Source organism: Parasteatoda tepidariorum, chromosome 1, assembly GCF_982258835.1.
Source record: "Parasteatoda tepidariorum strain Cologne lab strain chromosome 1, Ptep-v5.0, whole genome shotgun sequence".
NCBI classification, from domain to species: domain Eukaryota; kingdom Metazoa; phylum Arthropoda; class Arachnida; order Araneae; family Theridiidae; genus Parasteatoda; species Parasteatoda tepidariorum.
Genome location: NC_141755.1, coordinates 87064460 through 87082610, shown reverse-complemented (window position 1 = coordinate 87082610; position 18151 = coordinate 87064460). Strand labels below are relative to the sequence as shown.

General features: G+C 25.8%; 1 protein-coding gene and 1 long non-coding RNA gene across 4 annotated transcripts in view; both read right to left on the bottom strand.

The window, feature by feature from the left end:
* Positions 1 to 18151, bottom strand: part of LOC107446312 (beta-alanine transporter-like) — a 175044-nt gene that overhangs the window by 84404 nt on the left and 72489 nt on the right. The window lies entirely within an intron of this gene.
* Positions 171 to 8502, bottom strand: LOC147816594 (uncharacterized). 3 transcript variants are annotated; one of them, XR_015435658.1, is made up of 5 exons: positions 7871 to 8502; positions 6126 to 6155; positions 4731 to 4764; positions 4058 to 4102; positions 171 to 340 (listed from the first exon to the last, which is right to left on the bottom strand). It is a non-coding gene; the product is annotated as an uncharacterized LOC147816594 (long non-coding RNA). The 3 variants fall into 3 exon arrangements; XR_015435659.1 differs by lacking the exon at positions 6126 to 6155 and having other exon boundaries at positions 7871 to 8194; XR_015435660.1 differs by lacking the exon at positions 6126 to 6155 and having other exon boundaries at positions 7460 to 8185.

The window sequence follows — 18151 nt, the reverse complement described above, 5'->3', positions numbered from 1 at the left end:
AGAGATGATCATTTAGTGCGATACTGATCATGAATTCATGTTTTACTGATTATATTTAGTCTTGCAGCAAATTTAACAAAAAATAGGTGTATTGGACAAAAATGTACTAATGTAGATAGTCATGTAATGAATTGAATGTACCCTGAAATTAGTTAAATGAATAATCAACATTGTCTCTTGCAAACATTTTATTATACAAAGACATATAAATACAAAGACATAATCTTAATCAATACAGATATTACACAAATTTCAATTTAATTTTAAAAATAATAAAAACAACAGAGAAATCATATCTTTGTCTACATAGAATCACTTGGAATAGCACAGAAGAGTTCTCCTGAAAGAGAGGATAATAAAATAAAAATTATGCAAATCGTATATTTTAAAAACATAAGTATTTTTGTGAAAATGAGCTTTTAAAACTAAAATTTCTATCGAAAAGTTTTTGCTTTTATCATTTCATTGATAAATTTTGACTCATCAAATTAGTCTTCAAATTAGTAACACCATGCAAAACATACACCTGTCTTATAATTTAGAAAGATTTTGAACATAAAATTCCTTTCTGAATGAAATTATTGAATATTGACCCACGAATCCATTAAGATTGACAACTAGTACATGAAAATCTAACTGTTAAATGAAAAGTTATTCAGGGTGTTTAATTTTGTGCTCACCTTTTCTCAGAAAATATTTAATTTTAAAAAACATGCAGTTTTTTCTTCATTAATTTTATGGTGCTCAATTTTATTGCATTTAATATTTAAAACAATTATGATATTCTAATGTAAATTATTGTTTCAAGGAAAGGTATAGAAGAAAAATTACTTTTAAATATATATTACTTACATGCACGAATGTATCAATAGTATTTCTTTTTCGCTTTACTTTTATGATTAAATTTTTAATTGTATACCCTTGACAAAAAAAATTTCAAAATTTACAACATTTTTCATATTAAAATAGGCATCAAAACAATAATATGTATTGAATTGAAACCAGAATTGAAACCATATGAAAAAAGGTTGCTCAAAATTTGCTAGTTAAAAAGGCAGATAATTTTACAATTCTGTAATAACTTTATAAATAAATAAATTCTTAAATTACTTTAATGGTGATGCTTTGTGAAATTAATGTTTTCCTCATATAAAAAACACAAGAACTAGATAAGAATAACGACAGATTTGACCAATGTCACGATTTCCGTAATGTCTTTATATAACTGGTATAGATGTAAGACAAAAAATGAAAAGTTTACATAAATATTAATAACATTGTTTACATCTCTGATGAAATTTCTTTTCTTCAAATTTTTTTATTAATTTAGTTCCTTCTTTTAACAAAAAATATTTGTTAAATACTCCATTACTATGCCTAGGAATAAAAAAGGGAAAGGTGCTTCCTAAAAAAAAAAGGGTACACCGAGTTTTTAAAGGGCTTTTAATTAACACCGTAAATAGTTAACAAAATGTGTACTATTATGTAACAGCTGAATTCGATTCTTAACAACTGTAAAATTACCATCCTATACCTACTATTTTACATGTATATTTCAAAAAGTAGTTCTCACCCATTATCAAAATGAGAAAAATTTGTAGCTTACAAAGAAAAAAAACATGCTAATAGAAAATCATTGTGCAATAGAAAAAAATATTGTTAAACTTGAAGGCTTTTTCCATAATTTAAACTATTAACTAATAAACGATTAATTAAAAATAAATATTGAAAGGTACATATTTTTAAAAAAAATATTCATTTCAAATTTTTTTAAAAAATCTTTTAATTAAACTTATTGATACTAAAAAAATCTTTTAAAAATTTAACCAGTTGAGAATTAACAAAGTAAATATTTGTAATGGTATCTGAATCAAACTTATTAACACGAATAATTTTAAAAGTGTGTAATCATCATTTACACATTAAATTTTTTAAAAGGGATATTATCAGACAGTGTCGTCAAAGGGCAGTGAGGACGGTTGGCCCTTCTCGAGGAGGTACACTGCATTTTTATTTGATACAGAAAAATTAGTTGTCATTTTCTGTAGATTAGAATAGCAGGAGTTGCACATTAACCACTTTCAACATATACTTTTCGAATTCTAGCAAATAAACTCTGTAATAGGATACACACATTATGGGCCACAAATAAAAAGAAACAAAACTTATTTAAATCTAATGAATAATTCAGAGAAAAATTAGACTGAAAACATTTAAACCTGTTTGATTGCCCAAGGACAGGAGCGTTACAATGGGCGTTTCCTTATTATAGACTTTTTTCCCTTTTTTTTTAAAAATTGCAGGCATTGGGGGGTTGTCCCATTGGCCACAGGAATGCCAGAACTACTACTTTACCCAGAACTACTACTTTTCGTTACCCAGTGGGCACCTGTGGTGAAGCAGGGTCGCCACGTCACACAACCACAACCCGTTTATAGGGCGGAAAGTTAAAAAAGAATCTTTAATAACTTCAACATTTCAATATGCAATTAAACTGGTTCTGATGTTTTTCATCTCGTTTAACTCATAAAATCGTAAGATTTCTATAATCTTTTTGCTTCTGTCGCACTTAAATGTTAGTTTAGAGATTCCTAATGTGTTTACATTTTAAACTTCTGTTTCAAGAAAACTTTTTTGTTTTTAAAAAGGTAGGTGTATATATTTTTGCCAAATAAAAATATTTTGTACTATTGAAGAATAGATAAATAAGTGAAATGTAGGTGTTATTAACATTATTTCTTAGTTACCATAAATTAAATTTACTTACACATTTTATTAAGAATTTTTTAACTTTTACGGGGCATTTTATTTGCTTGGACTAAAAAATTGTTCTTATCGCAAAAATTTTTTCTACCAAATAATGTCTTAGAAGGCATTCAATATTGTACAGGTTAGTTTCAAGATGCTTCAAATCAGTACTTTGTCGTTACTTTTTTTTTTTCTCTTTAACCTACACGTTTTTAAGCTATGTTAACAAGGTAGGTTTTTAAATATGATTGTGTTTTCACAATCAAAATCTTACTGTACTTAATAAAATTTTTAAAAAAATATTTTATATACATCAATAAAATTTATAAATATAACACTTTTTTTCATTGAATAGGGAAGTGAACGATTAAAATGAAAATTAATAACCATTATTAAAATATAAAACTACATACAGTGACCAATCACTTCTGCGCCACCTCTTTTATGTGCCTTTTGCATATATACAAAGGTTTTCAAAGGCCCTTGATCATTATATAGGAAAATAATAATAATTATAATTCTTTATGCATCATTCAGAAAATAAATATTTCAATTCAGCACACAATTTTTTTTTAAAAGTCTAAAATTTTGATTTTATTTTTTGTTTAAATAGAAAAAAATAATCCCATTTTTTAGAAAAAGTTTTCAGTTTAAAGCAAATAAACAATCTTCGTTACAGATAAAAGGAAATAAGTTACTGGATCTAGTAATACAGTTCATTTTTCTTCCCTGGGATTTTTTTCACCTTTATTGTTTCTAGGAAGACATTTTTTTTATATGAATTTGAATAAGGTGTCTTATCTATCACACCACCCACATTGAAACCACCATATATACCACCCATATGCTTTCAAAATTTATCTAGCAGTGTCTTTCCCCCCACCAATTAAAACGTTAGTTTTTGGTCAAGGAATGTAAAGCTATAGCGATTACTATTACTCAGTTTACGCGAAAACAGAGATGACAAAAACATTACTCGAAATCATTAAAAACAATTAGAAGGTTTAGCCGCTATTCACGACTATTTGTAGTTTTATTCAGCTATTGAAACTTTTCTATCTAGCTTTTCTTATTTGTATGAACTTACTGTTTTTAAAATCTTATGGACTTTTTCTCTTGGTCCCAAAGACTGAAGCATAATGAGAATTCACTGTATTTTATAAATGAATTCGCTTAATACATTAAAATGTCCCTAATCCTTCTTTAAAATCATAATTCAAATAATAATAATTAAAATAATACTTCTCAAAATAATAAATTATTTATGCACATCAAAGATTCTGCAGATGATAAAAGTAATAAAACTTACAGAAATTCATGGTGGACTGGCACAGGTTTACCAACATTTGAAGAGCTAAAAGGGAAAAAAAAGGGTCTTATTTTTATGTAAATATTAACTTGAGATATACAGTAAAAAATTTTTTCAGTAAACTTTTAGCAGAAATTTAAAAAACATTATACAACGGATACCCAGAAAGATTAAGTAAAAATTAGAATAATATTTTTTAGAAATTTGAATGAGAAAAATAACTTGCAGGCTACGAAATTTTATTAACAGAATCGTCATCAATAAAACAACAAAATTTTCTAAGTTCGCCTCTAGGATCACAAAATATAAGGCCAGCGTTTAAAATCTTCCAAAGAGTTAATTGAAATTTATTTTTTTATTTCCACTTAAAGATTCTCCACAAAAAATTATTGTAAATTTAGCTTTCGCTGAATCTGAAGCTTTTCTTATGTGCATGAACTTACTGTTTTTAAAATCTTATACACTTTTTCTCTTGGTCCCAAAAACTGATGCATAAGGGAGAATTCACTGCACTTTATAAATAAATTTGTTTTATACATTAAAATGTCCCTAATTCTTCTTTAAAATCATAATTCAAGTAATAATAATTAAAATACTACTTCTCAAAGTACCTAATATTAAATTAATTATGTACATCCAAGATTCTGCATATGATAAAAGTTAAAAAACTTACTGAAATTCATGGTGGACTGGCACAGGTTGAAAAGCTAAAAGGAAAAAAAAGGTCATATTTTTATGTAAATATTACCTTGTATACAGTAAAAATATTTTACGGTAAACTCTTAGCAGAAATTTAAAAAGTATTACCCAATGGACACCCAGAAAGATTAAATAAAAATTAAAATATTTTTTAGAAATTAGAATGAGAAAAATAACTTGTAGGCCAGGAAATTTAGAATGAGAAAAATAACTTTTCGACCAGGAAATTTTATTAACAGAATTGTCAACAATAAAAAAAAAACACAAAATATAAGGTTAGCATTGAAAATCTTCCTAAGAGTTAATTGAAATTTATTTTTTTATTCCCACTAATAGATTCTCGGCAAAAAATTATTGTAAATTTAGCTTTTGCTGAATCTGAAGCTTTTCTTATTTGCATGAACTTACTGTTTTTTAAATCTTATACGCTTTTTCTCTTGGTCCCAAAGACTGGTGCATAAGTGAGAATTCACTGTACTTTATAAATGAATTCGCTTAATACATTAAAATGTCCTTAATCCTTCTTTAAAATCATAATTCAAATAATAATAATTAAAATATTACTTCTCAAAATAATATTAAATTATTTATGCACATCAAAGATTCTGCAGATGATGAAAAAAAAAAAAAGTTAATTGATAAATCATTTTAATTATTAATAAATTTAAAAATTTGTATCAGGGGAATTGGTTGGTAATAGTTGCTTTTCTCAATTTAATTTATGTAAAATAGAACAGTTTCACATAAAAGTCATTTTTGAAATTTAATTTATTTTGAAAAAAACTTTTCAAATTGATTATAATCAAATTTTTGTCGTTTCCATATGGTTCGCCCCCTAGTACAATAATTTAAAATATGTGCGTTTAAACCCTCACTTTGCTGTGGTCAGACTGACAGGCAAACAACAACTATTTTGCTCAAGCCAAAACAGATCATGAAAATAAAATAAGAAAATTATCAATAAAAAAAGCGGCTAGATTTTTTTCGTTAAGCCGTGTTTCAAACTACTCGTAAATTTACGTTTAAATTAGTGTTCAATGGAATCTAATATTAAAGCATATTGTGTCTAATAAACTATTATTAATAATTATATTAGTCTAGCACTTCCATACAAAGCTCAATATAAGGATTTGATATTTAGTTTAAGAAAAAAAAAATTCCTTTAAGTGATAAGATGTAAGTTGTCAATGGAATAAGAGTTGAATTTGGAGCACTTCAGCTACTTGGAAAGTGAAGTTGATGAGAACAGAGGCGCAGTACTTCACCCAGTTGGAAAATAGTAGAAATTTCAATTGCAAGTTACCATTGTTACAAACATGAAAGCGAGATAATTCAATAAATAATAAATACATTAAGTAATAAAACTTACAGAAATTCATGGAGGACTGGCACAGGTTTTCTAACATTTAAAGAGGTAAAAGAAAAAAAAAAGGTCTTACTTTCATGTGAATATTAACTTGAGATATACAGTAAAAAAAATTTCGCTTAACTTTCAGCAAAAATTTAAAAAGCATTACACAACGGGCACTCAAAACGTTTGAATGAAAATTAGAATAATATTTTTCAGAAATTAGAATGAGAAAAATAACTTGTAGGTCAGGAAATTTTCTTAACAGAATTGTCAACAATAAAACAACAAAATTTTCTAAGTTCGGCTCTAGGATCACAAAATATAAGGTTAGCATTGAAAATCTTTCAAGGAGTTAATTGAAAAACTTTTATTTCCACTGAAAGATTCTCTGCAAAAAATTATTATAAATTTAGCTTTCAGTGATTTGGAAGCAGTTATAACTTGTTTTCTCAATAGAATACAAGTTAAATTTGAAGCACCTCGGCTACTTCGAAAGTGGTCAAACATCCTTTTAAGAAGTTGTACTTGTAAATAAAATGGTATTATATTCTGTCTATAGCGGTCAGGAAATGATTGTAATTTAAATTGTCAACAAGTACAGAGCTCCTGTAGATTTTAGTACTCTAACTAGTCGAAAAGTAGAAATTTTGATCGCATGTTACCAATACGATTGCGAGTTCATTAAATTAATAATAAACACAGCAAGAAATAAGAAAACCTATAGAAATTCATGGAGAGCGCTAACAGGTTTTCTAACATTTTTAAAACTAATAGAAAAAGAGTTGTTTGTTATTTTTATTGAGTATGAATTTTGTTTTCATATTGTATTGAACTTTTATATATTTTTGTAATCCCTATAAAAATCGGGCATTATTTTATATGAATATTAACTTGAAATTCACAATAAAAACATTATTCACTTAACTCTTAACAAAAATTATGAAGTAACTTAACATTGATTTCAAAATATAAAAGAATTTTGTAATATTTTTTTTTTTTGTATAAGTGGTGTTAGCCAATAGACAATTAAGTATGAGCAACTGCGTGCTAAAAAACTTTCCATAATCTATATTTTTTTTAGGTTGTTTAAGAATTCACAGCACGATTCTTCGCAATTATTTATATTAACATGTACAAATAAATTTTTCATCTTAATTTAAACTATTTAGTATAAATTATTAAACCTTTACCTATTTTTACACTTGAATTTAGCTCAAAAATTTCATTAAAATGAAATACATATAACAGAAACAATTTTTAATATTACTAACAGCAATTAGTTAACTAAAATCTAAATATTATTTAACATAAAGAAATAAGTTTTAATGAAAATTCTTGATTATTATACAAACCTATTTTCATAATATACTTAGATAAACCTGATTTATATCATATGCTACAACATATTATGAATTGCACTTAAAGAGTCATCATACAACAGAATTTATATTTGTTTTTGGCGTGCTACTGCTCGATTGTCGCTAAAAATTTGGCGGCGATCTTGGTGTTGATAAAACATTTGTCTGTACATTTTCATTGAATTGAATTTAATATTTTTTATTATTCTATCTTAGAAAGGTGTTAATTATGATGTATTAATTGAATAAAGATGATTGCCAATCTAAAACATAGCGCCAAAACAGCACTTCAAACGCGGTTCTTTGTAAACCGAAATCTGCACGTCGTAAACATATTTGAACAATAGTAAATCAAAAATGATTAAAATAATAACTTCAATGTAATAGAAAAAAATAAAACCTTACCTTTTTTGAAAATTATAAGAATCCAACGTGCTTCTTTTTCTAAACAATAAATTCACAGTTACAGTTACTCGTACAACCGCTTCACTGGCGGCAGCAGACAACTTTAACTTGGTGGCCCATTGGGTAGATACAGACTGACGGTATGCGGCTGTTTGTAATGTACAGGCCCAACACTTCCTACAATGTTGGCAAAAGTTCATAGGGTGGCCCAGCAATCAACCCAGCTGACAGTAATTTGCACCTTCACTTTTCAATCAGTACCGTCAGTAATTTCGAAGATGGCCAGAACTTATGTTTTTGCTGGGGTGTTGCATCCCAAACGGTAAATGTGACGGTAACAGCACCAGCCATAACAGCAAATGTTGATACCGGCCTTGCTCGCCAACTTTTTTTAGTTCACTATCGATTTTCAACATGTTAAGAAAAATGAGAAAACTTGCGCATTCATTTGGAAGTCAAAGTTTTTTATTTTCATCGTTTACCCATTCTGGGCATAAAAGATTCATCAGCAAAAGATTCAAAGGTTTGCAAAACAGGGCGCTTTCAAAAAAAATTTCGCTCCTGTTTTTATCGGAACATTAGGTGGGTTAGTCGAGCGGTTATAAATGAGAGAAGGGATGTAGTGGCCGATGTTTTCGTCAGATTGATAGGTGCGTGACAGGTAAAGGAGCGCCCTCTTTTACATGAACAAAGCTCTGTATGAAGAAAAGATTAATCGGTGCTTCTATTCGAAGATTCTTTTTTCTCCTCGTGGAAAACTTCTCTTAAGAGTCCCAGAGTTATTGAAAAAGTTCATCAAAACTGCTTACGTATACGAAAAAATGATGTTTTTTTTCACTTAAATATAAAAATAAAGCTGTATTCTCTTTTTGTAGTTATTTCGTAATAAAAAAGAGGCGTAAAATTTTAGAATTAATGTATTTACCTGAAAAAGGATCGATTACTTAGGATTTTTCTGGCAAATATATTCGTAAACCAACAATTTCGAAAAAAAAATATATCGAATTATGAAAAAGAACTGGCAGTTACTTAAAACGTGATATGAATACTAGAAGTATATTACTTGGTGGAATTAATAGACTCGCAATTATAGAAATTATTGTTCAAAACTGCTTTAAAATTTTTTGTTCTTTTCGTTGTTGTTTTGAAATGAAAAGAAAAGTAACGTTTCATAATTAATGTATTCATCTAAAAAGTAAATCCTTTATTTTGGATTTTTCTTGTAAATATATTTGTAACACATCAAATTCGCTAGAAATATAACAAAATATTAAAAAAACATGCAATCAATTAAAACCTGGTTGAATTTAAAGAAATTTGCTACCTATGTTAATGCTAAATATTTTTAGAAGAATTGCATATATATATATATATATATATATATATATATATATATATATATATATATATATATATATATATATATATATATATATAAGTAGTATATGGGGGGGGGCTAGAGGACACTTTTGCCCTTTCCATATACTACTATTGATTTCCTATTTTTAATATTAAAAAAATTTAAAATAGGCCAATATTTTACATTTTTATATGAAATATCAGCATATTTAAAAATTCTTATTTTTATATTAATAATTTTTATTTTATTAAAACCTTATTGAAAATATCGTTTTTTATTTTACATGTAATTCATAATCGTAATATTTATTTTTACCTTTAAAATCAAAAATATATTTTCCACTATTAATTTTTCTTATAGCTTTATCAGATAATTCACCATGACATTTCGAGAGATAAAAATCTTTCTCATCATTGTCTACTTCTAATCTAGCTATAATAGAGTCACCGTATTTTGTATTTATTTTTCTCAATGATATTAAATTATATTTACCTATCTCGAGTTCATTCAATTTGTATGTTTCAGGAAATCGTTTGAGGTCATTAAATTCTTCCATTTATTTAGAAACATTTTTTGTAATATAATTTCTGTAATACATACACTTGTATAACGAACATCCAGGTCCTAAAATTTTAGTACATTTAGGTACATCAATGTCAATAGATGGTATATTCAATTCATCTAATATCTCTTTTTCTAAAATACCTCCTTTATAAGCAAATGTACCACCATATAGTTGATATAGGTTATTTATATAATTTTTTACATCTTGATGATTTATCCATAAACTATTCTTATTTCTATTAAATCTTAATCCGTGTACTTCTGAAGTACATTTACGTACAATCTTCAATTCTTGATCATTCAATTCACAATTAGGTGTAAATACGCCAATATATTCACCGATTGGTAAATTTAAATGAACCCATCCTATCTCTCTTACAATCTTACGACTGGGAAAAATAAATCCCTGAATGTTTAGGATGACTGTAATCTTATCCATTTATTAAGAAACATTTTTTTAAAAGCCAAAAGGTACAGTATCATAATTATCTAAAAGTCTACGTTTATCGTATCCAAAGGTATAACGTTTATTTGTTTTAATACTTGAAATATTTCTATCTTTTTCGATTTTAAACTGATTGATTTCTACATCCAAATAATCTGTTTCACCTGTTATTATTTTAGCCCTATTATCAAAGTCTAATATGGTTTCACTCTGATAAGACATTTTAAATCCTTTTACTTTTCCATATACAGATTTATCATTTAATTTATACCCATAATCTTTAGAGGCTCCAGCTATCCAAGATGTAATATATTTATCATTTCCCAATTCATCAGTCCATTCTCCTAACATGCATCCCGTTTCAATTTTATTGGTTCCGTCGTCTATATATACTACACTATCTGTATCATAATAAAGTACTTTATCTCCTAATTTATCTAACATTTCATATAATCTAATTCTGGCAGAACTAGTTGTAAAAGCAGCTATATATATATTAGTATTGAAGTTATTTTTTTCAAATATATCTTTCATTTTATAACTCATTTCCACACAATCGTCATTCAAAAAATTCATATTCAAATCTTTAATAGTATCATTTAGAATAATTCTATAAAAATCTTCAATTTCCATCACATATTCAGTTTGTTTCATGTTATTTCTTTGACCAAACTTACCCCATAAAGAATTTAAACATATTTTAGCTATGAATCTCAAACCTGGATTTTCTTCAATTTTATCTAATTCTATATCTAATTTTTCTTTAACTATTTGTCTGTATTCTTCTTCATTTTTGAAATTGTTTTTCCATTTATCGCATGTTTCTAGTTTAATCTTTAAAAACGTTTTAACATATTCTTTAAACAATTCATTTGTTTTATTTTCAAAATGCCAAACCTCATATATATTCAATATTTTATATCCTTTTTTAACAGCTAATCTGATCTCATCGGTAGTCCACGTTCCTATTAGACATCTTTCGTTATCAGTGTGTTTACACTCAGAATTTCTTATCTCATAACACTGCTTACATTTTTTCTTTTCTAAAGTGGTTTTGAAATGATTACATTTTATTGTTTCAGAACAAGTTCTACATAATGAAAATATTAATTTTTCTTCTTTATAAGGTAATACTGGATGATATAATTTTCTAGGTGGAAGTACTTTACATTTTATTAATCCATACCAATTTTCATCGTATTTTTTAGGATTAAATATTTTGATTGGATGACCTTCTGGATAGTTATCAAAATAATTTACAGTAGGATATAAAGAACATACGTCAATATATCTGCCTTTTTCATTACTTTTCATTTCATATTTTAATTTGGTAGGTTCACATCTTCCACCATAAAAAGCATCTCTAGGATTCAAAGGTTCTATAAAATCTCTCTTCCATTCTTTTTTCATGTAATTTTTCATATCCTTATTATTATCAAAATCACACTCCCAGATATTTACCAATTCATAACCCGCTTCAATTATATTTTTATTGATCTTCTTAGTTCGTTTATATAAATCTTCCATGAGCAATTGATTAACAGTGTTTACTTTTGTTCTAGTGAAACATTTGGTACATCCATGCCAGAAACATCCATTAAATTGAAATACTGTATTTTTATAAAATCCATCTACCTTATAACATTTTTCACCTAATTGTAATTTTTTCTCTCCTCCATTCAAAGCATGGCGTATATTAATATTTTCCTTTTTTGATATGTAATCTAACCAAGCTATTGATTTTTTACTGTACTGATCTTTTTGAATGACAATTTCATCAATAGCTATTGTGTTTTCTTTCAAGAATTTATCTCTGTAAATGGCCATACATAGACCAGCTAAAGTTACATATTTAAACGGATCTATATTCACAGTTACTAAGAATAATCTTCTTAATTCTAAACAACCTTTTCTTAAAATATCTACATCAGATCTACAGTATTTTATAAATTCCTTTTGGAAATCAAAAGTTTCATGTTTAATGGAATCATACCATTTATCAAATTTTTTCCTGTCTTCATCAACCATATGATTATATCCATAGTAATATTTATCTGGATATTTGCCAATATAATTTTGATTCTTTTGTTTGTTGAATAAATGAGGAAAATAACCCTTGGCCAGTTCATTTAAACCAAATGTTTTAGGAAATTTTTTAAGTGCACACATTGTAAAATTAATAGAATCAATAAATCTTATATAGTAACCATCAGCATTCATATATGTTAGTTTATTTCCTTGGTAAATTGTAAATACTTTAATATGCTTTTTGAAACAATATTTAGCTAAAAATTGAAAATCAAATCCTTTTCCATAATGAGCTATAACTGTATATCCTTCGTGTTCCTCGCAAAATAACCATTCACAAAAATCGTTTTCATTTTTAAATTCTGTTTCGTTTCCATGAAAATCATGACATATAACTAGATTCACTTCATGAATTCCTGTATCTTGCTTGGTTTCAACATCAAAAAATAAGTATTTTCCTGTTTTACATTTCTTACACCAATCTAATTTAATACTTTTATTTTTTACACAATTATCTTCACATACACCTCCTTTACTGTTTTCATATTTCATGAAACACTCATGACCTTTCATAACCCATTTCCAACAATTATTACAACGATATTCACCACATATATGTTCTTCTGTTTTCCTTTCATTTCTATTAATATTTCTTTTACATTTTAGACATTTCCATAGTAATTTGCAAACAGTAAAACCTTCTGAATTTTTCTTGTTATGATTATCAAAACAATTTTCTCCTAAGAATTTCCGATTACATTTTTTACAAAATATTTCCTCTCCTTCACAATTAGATTCTTCAACAAAACACCTATCACATTTTAAAGGGCATTTATGTTGATTTGAACGTTTATAACCCACTTTACAATAATTACAATAATTATTCTTACCTAAAAATCCTGTCATTGATGTAATGACATCGAAATGATTTCTATTCTTATATATAAAAATACATGTTGATTTATAATCACCATTATATATAATTTCATTACCATTTTCTCTACAAACTATATTGATCTGAATGTCTAAACATTTTTCAAATATTTTAACTTCTTCTAAACTACACACTTCTAAAGGAATTTTACATACATCATGTAATTTTATAGCTAATGTTTTTTGTAAAACACGACCTTTTTTAATATAAATTATTTCATTACTTGATAATTTTTCAGTACATAATTTATCACTTAACAGTTTAGGATTTTGGATAGCTAAAGCTGTTACAATTGATCTAGCCAAACATATATTATCATCATTTTTTATTTGACAAATACTTTTCTTTTTTGCTGGATCTGTTTCATAATACATTTTTAAAGCCTTGTGTCTACCACCTTGAGGTAATTCGATGACATTAAAATCAAATATACACTCTGTTATATCGAGTTCTTTATATTCAATTTGGTTAGATAATTTATCAATGTATTCATTAAAAGCAGTTTTAGTTGACATCATTTTATCATGAAAAGGTACATTTAATTTAGGATTATGTATAATTACATCTACTTTTCCTGTAATATTTCCAATAGCCCTTTTAAATATATTTTTTAAAATATAATATTGTTCAGGTAAAATTTTAGATCCTGCCACTCTATATTGTTTTCTATAAACTTTATATTTTTCAATATATTGACCTCTGAATTCAATAATTTTATAATCTGGTTTAAAGAAATTTTTAAGATTTACCTCTACTTTTACCTTATCTTTTATTTTTTGAGGCCTATACAAAGCATTTAAATTAGTTTCAGTTATTATATTTTTTTCTTCTTTAGGTATAAATTGACCATCTTTATATTTTAAATTATAAGAATCAAATAAATTCTTGATTCTCTTTCTTCTTTCTGGATGATTTATAAATATTTTCCTCTTACGATCTAAATAGTTAGTAGCATCTAATCCTAAATAATCTGATAAAACAGATTTATAATTTCCTGTACTTTTGATATAAGAAACTACTGATTCAATAATATTTGATTTTAATCTCTTATCAGTCAGGACAGGAATGTTAAGTTTAGTTATCAATTCTTTTAGTTTTTTAATACTGAAAGTTGAGAGTACATTACTCAAGTGTTTGAACTCCTTTGTCATGTTACTCATTTATAAGGAAGAAAATTTATAAATACTTTTATAAAAAGGAGTTCATACGTTTTATATGAAAATTACTTCTAAAATGTCTTTGTTTATGTGAATAAGTATAATTTTTGCCACAATCGCATTCATAATATATATATTTTCTTTTAAGATCACAATCTATACATCTTTTAAATAAATATTTTTTATATTTGTAAAATTCGTCAGCTGATTTCAAAGTCTTACAATCGCAACAAAATTTATCTTCCATTTATTAAATGGAGTTTTTATAAATACTTTTCTGTCTCTTTAAGAAACGAATTCCAAATTTCATCATAAATGTTTTGTTTTTTAGGACTACCTAACTTAATATTGTTAGAAATATTATAATATTCACATATCTTTTTCATAAAATATTTATAATTTAAACTCTTTTTAAAATACATATAATCTAAAAATTTTAAAAACATTTCATCTGCTTCAACTGTAAAAATCAAGTTCAATTTTCTTTTTAACTTTTTAAAAAAACTAATTCTCGAATTGTATCTCTGTTTTAAATATTGGTCAAAGTCTTTCGTATCATAATAATATTTTTCTTCTTCCTTATCAAATGTAATTTTTAAATTTGAATGGCCATTCCTTTTAATCTGATTAAATATTTCGAAATAATGACCTTCCATTTATTTACATAATAATAATTAAAACACTTTCCTCTCTGACCTTATCAGCGGGAGGAAAATCGAAGAAACTTTTTTCATGCCACTTTGCGATAAAAATTGACCACTTCGTGGGATTCTAACCGGAGAGTGGTATGATTTTTTTATCTGATAATAATCTTCTTTATAAGCTCTTTAGTTACGAAAAAAATGGCAGGTCAAAGTTGTGCAGGATATTCTTACTGAAACTACTGGTTCTTCTTTAAAAGATATTTACTGATAAAATTTTACATTAATAATTGAAAAAATAACATATGAAATTAGAGATTATAAATGGATATAGATAATAAAATTAATTTAAAAATGTTTCGTAATAAAATGACTTCTTTAAGAGATGAGCAAATTAAAGATAGTTATTATTATGGATTGTTTGGAGATTTTAAATTAATAATAAAAAGTGGTTAGAAAATAAAGAAGAGTTAATTTTATATTCATTATTTTATGAAATTAAAGGTAGAAGAATTAAAATATAATGGGATTTCTATGGATTTAATTACAATGTTGGATTTCACCTGAATTTTCTAAAAAAGTAAACGATGTTGTAATTAATTATTATGCTAATAAATTTAATGATAATGATAAACTTCAAAAGAAATTAGATATAATAAAAATTAAAATGAATGACTTAAAAATAAAAAATGAAAAACATCTCAACCTCATGTTTACAATAATAGAAAAGAATAAAAATGATTCTGATTATCATTATTATGTTATTAGAGGTTTATATAATAAAACTATACGAGATTTAAAATTTAGATAAAAATAGCTCATGAAATTCAATATAATCCGAATGCTATTAATTTATTTAACAGAATAAAAGAAAATATTATACTAAATTTAATCATTTAAAATTAAAAGATTATGATATTGAAAGATTTAAAAATGATTCCTAAATTAGAATAATATTTTTTTCATCTATCCAACTATTAAATTCTTCAGGGTAACCTAGCCATTTTACGAATAACTTATTATCTTTTCTTTTTATTATTTTTTCAATCTTATATGTTTCATTTTTCTTATTATATTTTACTAATTCTTTTTCATAATAAGTTCCTTTAATTTCTTCACCATTTATATCTTTCACTCTATAAGTTATAGGATCTGTTTTCAATATTTCAGATATTATAAAAATTTCTTCTGTAAATGTAGGATGATAACCTCTGGTAAATGTTTCTTTATATTTTGAAATTCTAACTTTATCACCTATTTTGAACTTTGGTTTCTTTATTTCTTTTTTAGAAAATAAATTATTGTATACGATACTTTCATTTTCTGTCCGACTGGCTTGTGAGGGTGTCATTTTAATAGATCGATGATAAGAATTATTATAATTATAAACTAATTTATCTAGTACTTCTAAGTATTTATTTGTATTATTTGCTGCCATATATTTTCTTATTTTTCCATTAATTGTTTGATTAAATCTTTCAACAATAGAACATTTTATTTCAACATTTTCAGTAGTAAACCAATGAATATTATTATCTTTGAATAATTTTTGAGTATCTTTATTTATAAATTCCGTACCTTTATCCGTTTGTAGTTTCTCTGGAATTCGTTCTTTAAATATTAACTTGAAAGCATTTGATACTTCTTCGCCTGTTTTTCTTTTTATTGGAATAACCCAAGCATATTTACTAAACATATCAATAACTGTTAAAATATAATTAACTCCACTATTATATTTACTAAATGGTTTTATAAATAATAAATCGGCTTGCCATTGATCATCAATATGTGAAACATAACATCTCCTTCTTCTAAATTTACGAATAATTGGTTTATATCTAGTATAAACATCTTGTTCATGTAAAAAATCTGTAATTTGTTTTTGAGATAAACCTGTTTTTCTTTTTAATTCATTGATACCACAATAACCTTTTTCGGGATCATAATAAACTGTTTTTATGACCCCGTTTTCTTTAAAAAAGTACTTTTTTTAGATCCACAAACTTCACATATACCTTTCCTCATCAATCTTCCATTTTTAGAAGTTTCTTCATAAACATCTTTAGTATTAGTAAAATTTTTACATTTTAAACAATAAATCATACCCATACCAAATGTTCTTTTGGCTTTGATAATAGGTTTAACAATTCCTCTTTCTATTCTTTCCCTGATTGTAGGATTTGGAATTGTATTTAACTCTTCTATCATATTTTTATCACATACATCATTTCTAGTTTTAGTATCTTTATTTTTAAGGTAACAAACATCATGTTTATATGCTATTTCATCTACTCTGTTAATGGGCTTACTCCATTCTTTATATGTTAAATCATCGTTTAATCTTTTCTTTCCATGTAATAATTGTGTTCCAGGTCCTGTAAATTGATGTCCTGGTAAATGCATTTCAAAGGGCAAATTATTAATTGTTGAATTGATAAAGCCAGATCCTTTTTGACCACATTCTTTACAACAAAATTTGAACTTCCCGTCTTTACTTAATTTTCCAACTTTGAATATATTACTTTTACACGTCATTTATAGGCAATAAAAAATTATATGTATTTATAGCCATTCAATTGAGTTTTTTTAACGTATTTCTCTAAAGGAAAATATTTCAAACTTTGAATAAATTCAGCCTCTTTTTTATGAATTTCTTCTTCAGTTAATGTATTGGCTTTAAACAAATTCAGTAGTTGTTTATAAAATTTGTAAGTATATTTATATTCTTCTTTTCTTTCGGATATATTTAAAGATCTGTCAACCACTTCAATAACACCAGCTCCTAAACTCAAAGCTGATAAAGGGATTAAAATAAAACCAGATAAGCCAGACGCACTAAATAAAAACTTACTCATAGATAGTGCGATACTAATCTTTTGATAGAAATTATAACTTTTTCTGTGAATAAAAATTCTTTTCTCTAAATATTCTTCCATTTATATATACATAAATTCTTTATTTCGGTACCTCATATTAGGATTGACTAAATCTAAAACTAAAAAATCATATGGTTTTTTGATACAGTTCTTATACATTTTATTAAATTCTTCTTTTGTTAATTGACCATCTATTTCTCGTATTATTTGTTTAATTTCTTTTTGTTTCATATCGAAAAATATAAAATAATTGCTGTTACTTCTGATGGTTATAGG